Source organism: Erinaceus europaeus, chromosome 21 (assembly GCF_950295315.1).
Source record: "Erinaceus europaeus chromosome 21, mEriEur2.1, whole genome shotgun sequence".
Lineage (NCBI taxonomy): Eukaryota > Metazoa > Chordata > Mammalia > Eulipotyphla > Erinaceidae > Erinaceus > Erinaceus europaeus.
Genome location: NC_080182.1, coordinates 7,358,239 through 7,367,308, shown reverse-complemented (window position 1 = coordinate 7,367,308; position 9,070 = coordinate 7,358,239).

Below are 9,070 nucleotides of genomic sequence, written 5' to 3'. Positions count from 1 at the left end.
CTACGATTATATTCATATATCTATGTCTGTCTGTCTGTCTGTCTGTCTGTCTATCTATCTATCTATCTATCTATCTAGTTTGTGTGTGTGTGTGTGTTTCCATTTTATCAATGGTCCTGCCCTCATTACCCTTCTTTCTTTTATTTATAAAAAGGAAACATTGACAAAACCATAGGATAAGAGGGGTACATCTCCACACAATTCCCACCACCAGACCTCTATATCCCATCCCCTCCCCTGATAGCTTTCCCATTCTTTATTCCTCTGGGAGTATGGACCCAGGGTCATTGTGGGATGCAGAAGGTGGAAGGTCTGGCTTCTGTAATTGCTTCCCCACTGAACATGGGCGCTGACAGATGGATCCATACTCCCAGCCTGTCTCTCTCTTTCCCTAGTGGGGCAGGGCTCTGGGGAAGCAGAGCTCCAGGACACATTGATGGGGTTGTCTGTCCAGGGAAGTCTGGTTGGCATCATGGTAGCATCTGGAACCTGGTGGCTGAAGAGAGAGTTAACATACCAAGCCAAACAAATTGTTGAACAGTCATGGACCTAAAGGCTGGAATAGTGCAGGTGAAGAGATGGAGGGTCTCCATTCTGTAGACAGCTAATAGGCATATTTTCCTTATATTCCAAAGGGCCTGTGGCTGTACTAGTTTTTTGTTTTTCTTTCTTTTTTTCCCCCTGAGCCTGAAATCTGATATGTAGGCAGATCCAAGTTATTGTCTGGGGAGATGATGTCATGGCTAGAAAAGGACCAGAAAGCTGCATCAGGGAAGAGAGTAGCTCCCTAATATGGGAAAAGGGTCTAAATATTGTTGACTGTACCTTGGTTCCTTTCTAAGTCGCCCCACACTTGTTACTATTTCTGGGTGTCCTTCTTTTGTTCCTCTTTTATCTCAGATAAGGGAAAAGCTGCCTGGCTTCCTGTCTTGGTTTCCAGATTCACTTTCCTTTCATTGATGGTGTAAAAACAAGAATTCTGGTAGCAAACACTTCAGGACCCGGTGGAATGGGGGTGGAGAGCCCTTTAGTTTACTTCTTCCATGATTTATCCCTCTGGGAGTATGGACCACAATTCTTTATGGGGTGCAGAAGGTGGAACATCTGGTTTCTATAATCACTTCTCTGCTGGACATGGGCATTGGCAGGTCGACCCATACGCCCTAGCCTGTTCCTGTCTTTCCCTAGCGGGGTAGAGCTCTGGGGAGGTGAGGTCCTAGGGACACATTGGTGAGGTCATCTGCCCAGGCAAGTCAGGAGGGAATGATAATAGCATCAGATCACATATTTGAGGGGCTGAGAGATAGCAGACTCAGTAAAGACAAATCTTCTTGTTTCAGGATTTGTGCTGTGAAACCACATGGGAGTCTCATCGTCAGCATTCAGGGAGCCCCTTGGTTGGTGGAACAGTGTCTTGGTGTCTCTTTACCACCCCTCACTTTCTCTGTAAAAAAGTTTTTTTTTTTTGAGAGAATTAAAAAATTAAGAATTTAGAAAATGGGTCAGTTGGGTGGTGATGCACCCCGCTGAGTGCACACATTACCTTGCTTAAGGACCTGGGCTCCCAGCCCCCCACCTTCATGGCAGAGTGGAAGCTTCAGGAGCACTGAAGCAGTGCTGTGGATGTCTCTATCTCTGGAGCACTGTGTCTGTTTCTCTGCCTCCTTTTCTCAGCGCAGTTTCTGTCTCTAATAAATAAATGACACACACACACACACTTTTTTTTTTTGCCTCCAGGCTTATCACTGGGACCCAGTGCCTGCACTATGAATCCACTGCTCCTGAAAGCCACCCCCCCCCCCATTTTTGTTGCTCTTGTTATTACTGCTATTGCTGTTGGTTAGGACAGAGAGATATTGAGAGAATAGGGGAAGACAGGGGAGAGAAAGATAGATGCTTGCAGACTTGCTTCACCACCTGTGAAGTGGACCTCCCCTCTCTCCCCCCCCGTAGATGGGGAGGCAGGGGGCTCAAACCCAGATCCTTACACCAGTCTTTGTGCTTCACATCATGTGCACTTAACCCACTGTGCTACTGCCTGGCCACCATGAATAAACTATTTAAAAAGACTTTTAAAAATTCACGAGGGAGCCTTATCTTTAGTGATATCACATGTGCATGAGACCCTGCAAATGTAACATTAAAAAAGATGAGAGAGTAAATGCAGACTGTGAGTCCAGCCCATGCTTGGGAGTCAGTGTTCTTGTCACGAAGTTGTCAGCGCAGTGTCACAGTGACTACCTGGGAGGACCCTGGCTCAGATTACTATGTTGGGGGGGGGGAAGTTCTTTTAATTTTATTTCAGCAGTTTAAAGACCTTCTTTAAACTCACCCCTCCATACTGTAGTGGAATTATTTGAACATAGAGATGCAGCTATTTTGCTCTTTCCATAGTAACCAGCACCTCATAGCCCTCTTGATTTTCTACATGAGACAGTTGCAAAGCTAAGGCAATTTCCTGGGCAAACAAGCTCACCAATGTGTCCTGGGACCCCACTTCCCCAGAGCCCTGCCCCACTAGGGAAAGGTAGAGACAGGATGGGGTTGTGGATCGACTTGCCAATGCCTATGTCCAGAGGAGAAGCAGTTACAGAAGCCAAGACCTCTGACCTTCTGTGCCCTTTAGAAATCTTGGGTCCATACTTCCAGAGGGATAAAGAATAGGGAAGCTTCCAATGGGGGGGGGGTAGGATATGGCATTCTGGTGGTAGGAATTTTATGAATTGTACCCCTCTTATCCCATAGTTTCGTTGATCACTATTAAGTAACCAATAATAATTTTTAAAAAAAGAAGTTGAAAAATAAGAAAACAGAAAGCAGACTTGGACTGGGTTTGGTGTATTGCAAAAGTAAAGGACTCGGGTGTAGGGGAGGGTTCAGGCTCTGGAACATGATGGCAGAGGACCTAGAGGGGATTGAGTTGTTATGTGCAAAGCTGAGAAATGTTATATGTGTATAAACTGCTGTATTTTATTTTTTACTAATATATTTTATTGTTGACTGTAAACCATTAATCCCCCCAATTAAAAAGGAAAGAAAGAAAGAAAGAAAGAAAGAAAGAAAGAAAGAAAGAAAGAAAGAAAGAAAGAAAGACAGGCCAAGGTAAATGGCCTGTAGGTGGTACAGTGAGTGGAGCATGGATTCTTGGGCATGGGGTCCCAAGTTCAGTCCCCAGCATCCCATGGGTCATACTGATGCTCTGTTTCTCTCTCTCTCCCTTTTCTCATTATTAGAAAGTAATAAAAAATAGCCTGTAAAAAGCTGGGACAAGTTATTTCAAGGTTTCTGCTAATTCTTAGAAGTTGTACGAAGGTGGGAAAGGTATCATGCCTACTTCCTAGACAAGAGATGGGATTGAAAAGTACTGAGTATCCAGTCTGGCTGCGTTCCCACAGGGGACTCCAGTTAGTGGACAAGAGAGTTTTCTGCGGTCTGTTTCCATCAGTCATGATGGCCTCTGCAAGCATGCATGCATGTGTGCATGTGTGTGTCTGTGTGTGTGTACCTGTGCTTTGGCAGGATAATGCCAGCACTCCTGCATCCTCTGACCCACATACAGGATGCCCCAAACTGAGCGGCCAAGTCCCTTGCAGCCTTGATAGCAGGGCTCCCTCTTTATTCTTTTAGGTTGGTTTGGACTTTTAGGGACTCAGCAGAACCACTGAGGTCTACCTACCATACTTTTGAAAGTGGCTGAGATTGTCATGAGGTAGCACAGTTGGATCCTCTGGCCGTTCCCAGACAGAATCTTCTCACTCCTGCTGACTGGTGCTGCTCTAGCACTACCTTGATCTTGAGATTCTCTGGACCACTCTCCCTTCCTCTTTGCTATCTGAGTTAGAGTCTCACTGTTGGCTATACTGAGAAGTCTTTCTCTGTGATTTCCTCTGGTAAACACAGCCTTAGGCCCCCAAGTTCTAGTTTCCTGGGGATGAGATAAGACAAGACAGGTAGGAAGCAGACATTCTCATTCATTTTGGAACAAGAGACAAGAGAAAAAAACAACTCATCTCCTCTACCCGTATTATTATCATGTAAAACCAAAGTATGCTTTTCAGCCAGCTATGTTTTGATAAGTCTATAAGTAATAATTTCATACTTTGTATGAGTAAATTCTACAGATTTTCAGTTTGATCTCATTCTTTTACCTTACAAAGGAACCAAAAAATGATTCATTTCAGAAAGAAAAAAGTAGGTTTGAGAATTTAAAGTGTTTTCTTCATTTTTTTTTCCTTGAAAATAATCTATTTTGGGCTTCTTCTGAAGACAAGTGGACATTTGGCATTTGCAGCTTCATAGAATTTTTAAGTTATGTCTCTCTAGCAACAAAGCCCAGTACTGCATTCTGAATAAGTACGTCCTTCCTTGAATTAAAATTACTTACAAAGAACCCTATTACACTGATCTTAGTCTGTAGATTCCTCATTTAATGTCACACTATCTCAATCATGGTTTTAAATGCAGATTACACCCCAAAGCAATATTTCTTTTTTTATGTTTTTATTATCTTCATTTGTTTACTAGATAGAGACAGCCAGAAATTGAGAGGGAAGGTGACAGAGAGCGAGAGAGACAGACACCTGCAGCCCTGCTTCACCACTTGCAAAGCTTTCCCCCTGCAGATGGGGACTGGGGGCTCAAACCCAGGTCCTTGAGCATTGTAATGTGTGCACTCAACCAGGTGCACCACCACCGGGCCCCAAAAGCAACATTTCTTATGGTCTCTGATTCCTATTTTTGTTTCTTGGGAAAACTGAGATTAGGTAAATCAAAGGAGACGATAAAAACTCTCTGCATCCTTCTCAAAATCTCCCTGTGTTCAGATAAAAAACAACATTTTTTTCTCAGAAATACTAATTTTTTTCCTGAGGTGAAGGTTAGACATGTTTATTTATGGTATGTCCATTCTGACGGTTTTCTTAAGAATGCCTTTGCTGGCAAGATATTAGGGCTGAGAAATGAAGACGAGTTTGATTTCTCACAAGAAAGCATTTTTTAAGCTAGCAAAGAAAGCTTTCTGTGTTTCAAGGTCATTTCACTGTGGGAGGAAATTGATGGAGTCTAATTAGAGTGGAAACGCTATAAAGTCTGCTCAGTAGAAAAGCACTTGGCGCGCAATGATCGCAGGAAGGAGTCTGAGGAAGTATATAACAGCTTTTCTTATTGATTTACATTTCGTATGGCCCAGTGAATTACATGTGAGCTAATATCACCCACAAGGTTTAACTGTTGTCCCCACCAATGTGTCCTGGATCCTCACCTCCCCAGAGCCCTGCCCCACTAGGGAAAGGGAGAGACAGGCTGGGAGAACTGATCTGCCTGCCAACGCCCATGTTCAGCAGGGAAGCAATTACAGAAGCCAGACCTTCCACTTTCTGTACCCCATAAGGACCCTGGGTCCATACTGCCAGAGGGATAAAGAACAGGACAGCTTTCAAGGGGTGGGGGTTGAATGGGATATGGAACTCTGGTGGTGGAAGTTGTGTAGAACTGTACCCCTCTTATCCTATGGCCTTGTCAATATTTCCATTTTATAAATAAAATTATATATATAAATACATACCTTGAGACTTTTCTTCTGTTTGGTTACTTGTTCTGAATCTTGAAAGAAGCTATGAATTTGAGGTTTAGTTTTCTTTAAATTGCTACCCCCACCAGCAAAATTCCAAGACACTTACTCAAAAGTTGTTATGCAAAAGAATGCTTGGCCTTAGGATGCTTGAAGTGCTTCTGATTACAACTACAAAGACTGTTTATTGGGGCCAGACAGTGGCGCACCTAGTTAAGACCACACATTACAGTGTACAAGGACCCAGGTTCAAGCCCCTGCATCCCACCTGCAGGGGGAAAGCTTCATAAGTGTTCATGAGGGCTGAAAGTGTCTCTCTCCCTATTTCTAGCCCTCTCCCCTCTCAGTTTCTCCCTATTTAATAATAAATAAATGAAAAGATTAAAAAAAAAAAGACTACCAATTCTCCATTCTTTCTTTCTCACAAATGAAGACTTTTCTAATTTAGTGTATTTAAGTGGGACAATATATAGTGCACCAAAATAAAAGACTCTGGGATGGGGATTTGGGTTAAGGTCCTGGAACATGCTGGCAGAGGAGGACCTAGTGGGTGTTGTATTGTTATGTGGAGATGTTATGCATGTGCAGACTATTGTATTTCACTGTTGACTGTGAACTATTAATCCCCCAATAAAGAAAAAAACAATAAATGGGACAATATAATTATGATATATATATATATATACATATATTATTGACATAGTGAATATAAATTTCCCTTTTCCACCTTCATAAACATGGGAAGAGGTGGAATTGTAATTTAAATTCCTCCGTAGTATACTTTGTGTCTGTGTAGCAGGTGGCTGTCTGAGAAAAGTCCTGTCCTCACAGCAGGTATCTTAAACATCTTGTTTGGACATAAAAAGTCTAGCAAGCACACAAGTGGGCATTTCCAAATCGGTTGTTGCTAAGGTACTAGTATCTTAATCCTGTGAATTTCCTGAAAGCACGGAGTATGCATCTCTCTGCTCTAGCATTGCGGCCTGGATCCCCTGAGTCTTGGATGTGCTTCATGGTGCTGAGATCCTCTAGTCTCATAATGGAACAAGTAACTCATGTTCATCCTCTTTGTTTTCTTTTTTTGAACAGAAGATCAACCAGGATTTCTCTCCTGAGTATTCTGATTGTCCACCTCATCCACAGGAGAGAACCCACTCTGTTTAGCATCTGTATAATTTATCAGAGTGATAGTGGCTCTATGCAGGTGTGCTCTAAGTGACATTAAATCCAAACTCAGCTCACTTAAGACCCATTAGATTTACTGGCCATCTGTTAATCCCACCAGACTTCATGGTGCTGCTTTATCTCCTAATAATGTTTTTATGACACTGCCATTACACCCCTGCTCATCCTGTGACATGTGTGCATGGGGAGACGGAGTCACTACATCTCGCACGCTCCTGCGAGTACCTGCACGTGTTAGGGAATGACCAGAGTTTCTGTTTCGTCGCAAGACTCCCTGAGCCCTTTACCCATTCAGTGATGCCATTTCCCGATCCTCATGGCTGTGAGCCAGCACAAAGGGGCAGCAGGAGCTTTACTCCTGGAGAGTGTTGGCCAGGCCGAGGGCTTTGCACACCTGGATTGGCACAGGTTCTATCCAGGGCTGGGGATGGGATCAGCAGTCCTCACGTTCAAATGAAGAGAATGCCAACCCCAAGTCAGAAGTCCTTGTGAGAAAGGTGTCAATTGATTCAGGCTCCATGCTGTCCACAGCACCTGGTACCCCCTGAGCCAAGTCCATGCACATGCCAAGCTCTGCATCTGCAAGGGGTGAGGGAGCAAGCTGGTGGGCTTAACACATGGAGAACCTCTGCCTCATTTGAGGACAGTGTGAGCAGTGCGGGAGCCCTGAGATCTAGTCAGCTCTGCGTGTCCTTTGTGTGTTGCCTGGAGCGAGCTCCTCAGTCTTCCTTTGAGATGAGATGCCACCCAGGCCACAGCAGTGCATATCAAAGGAGTGAGCTTCAACTCAGGGGAGGCCAGTTCTCAGTTCAGGCATTCTTCCTCTGACCACGTGAAGACCAAGTCCCACCAGCATAACTGCAGGCAGCTAAGAAGGCGAGATGCCGTGTCTCCTGTATGATTCTGTGGACAGAGACAGACCCAGACAGGAGCTGAAATCACAGGCACTGTGTTAACAGTCTTCCCTCACAATCGGAGACTCTAAGCGTTGGTGTCTGTGGACTCACTCAGGGATCACATTGTACCAAACATGTCTTCAAAAGCCCACTGCATTCTAGGTGGCCAAGGCTAAGCCCCACTGACCCTGGCCTAGCAGAAGCAGAGAAGTTGCTGCCCTGGATAGTTAGAGACAGTTTTTTGTAGCTACTGGGGGTAGTGGGTCCTGATCCTGTGTGCTCCCCTCTGTTCTAGTATCCAGACACACTGAGCAACCCTAGGGAATCTGAGCAGAGTCCTCCGGACCTCACTGTTTCTCTTGTCTTTCATTTCCCTTCTCATGAGAGTCTCACAGGACTGTGGAATTGCTATTCTGCTGACTTCTTGCCTGCGGATGAGGGTCAGAGAGACCTCACCCAGAACTCCTAGTCAGGGTAATTTAGCCCTCAGTGATCTTTCTATACTTCTGTCTTTACATCCTATATAGACATTTTGTCCTGGTTTGTCTCTTACTAACTCTCAGCCTCCAAGTTGCAGATGCTACTGTGATTCCATCCTGACTTCCCTGAGCAGATGACCTCACTAATGTGTCCTGGAACCTCACCTCTCTGGAGACCTACCCCACTAGGGAAGGATAGAAATGGGCTGTGAGTATGGAGACACCTGCCAGTGTCCATGTTCAGTGACACAGAGACACAGAGACACAGAGAGAGACACTTGCAGCCCTGCCTCACCACTTGTGAAGCTTTTCCCATGCAGGTGGGAACCAGGGGCTTGAACTTGGGTCCTTGCACCCTGTAATGTGAATGCTTAACCACATGCGCCACCGCCTGGCCCCTTGAACCAACATTCTTTATGGGGTGCAGAAGATGGTAGTTCTGGCTTCTGTAAGTGCTTCTCCAATGGACATGGATGTTGGCAAGTTGATCCAATACCCCCTGTCTGTTTTTATTTTTCCCTAATGTGGTAGGGTTCTAGAGAGATGAGGTTCTAGGAAGCATTAGTGAGAACATCTGGCCAGGAAGGTGTTTTCTCAGCATTTATACCTGTAAGCATGTGGATGAGACAAGCTTGGAACCAACTTGAAGCCAAGAGGGAAAACTGCATCATTTGGGATCAAGAGACAGACAGCTGTGTGTGAGAAGACCTCTGCCCAGGATGACCTAAGTCTAGACCTCTCTCAAGTCTGGATCCCTGGAGACCTAAGGAACCAGTGACTCCGAGACTTGCTTGCACTAGCTGTCACATGACTCTACATCAGGATGTCTTTATCCCTTCAACACCATGAACTGCAGAGGGCAGGGGCTATGGCGCACACCTGGCCAGTGCCTTTCATTGAATTAGTTATCACTTCATGGGGACACGATGTTTCACAGGATC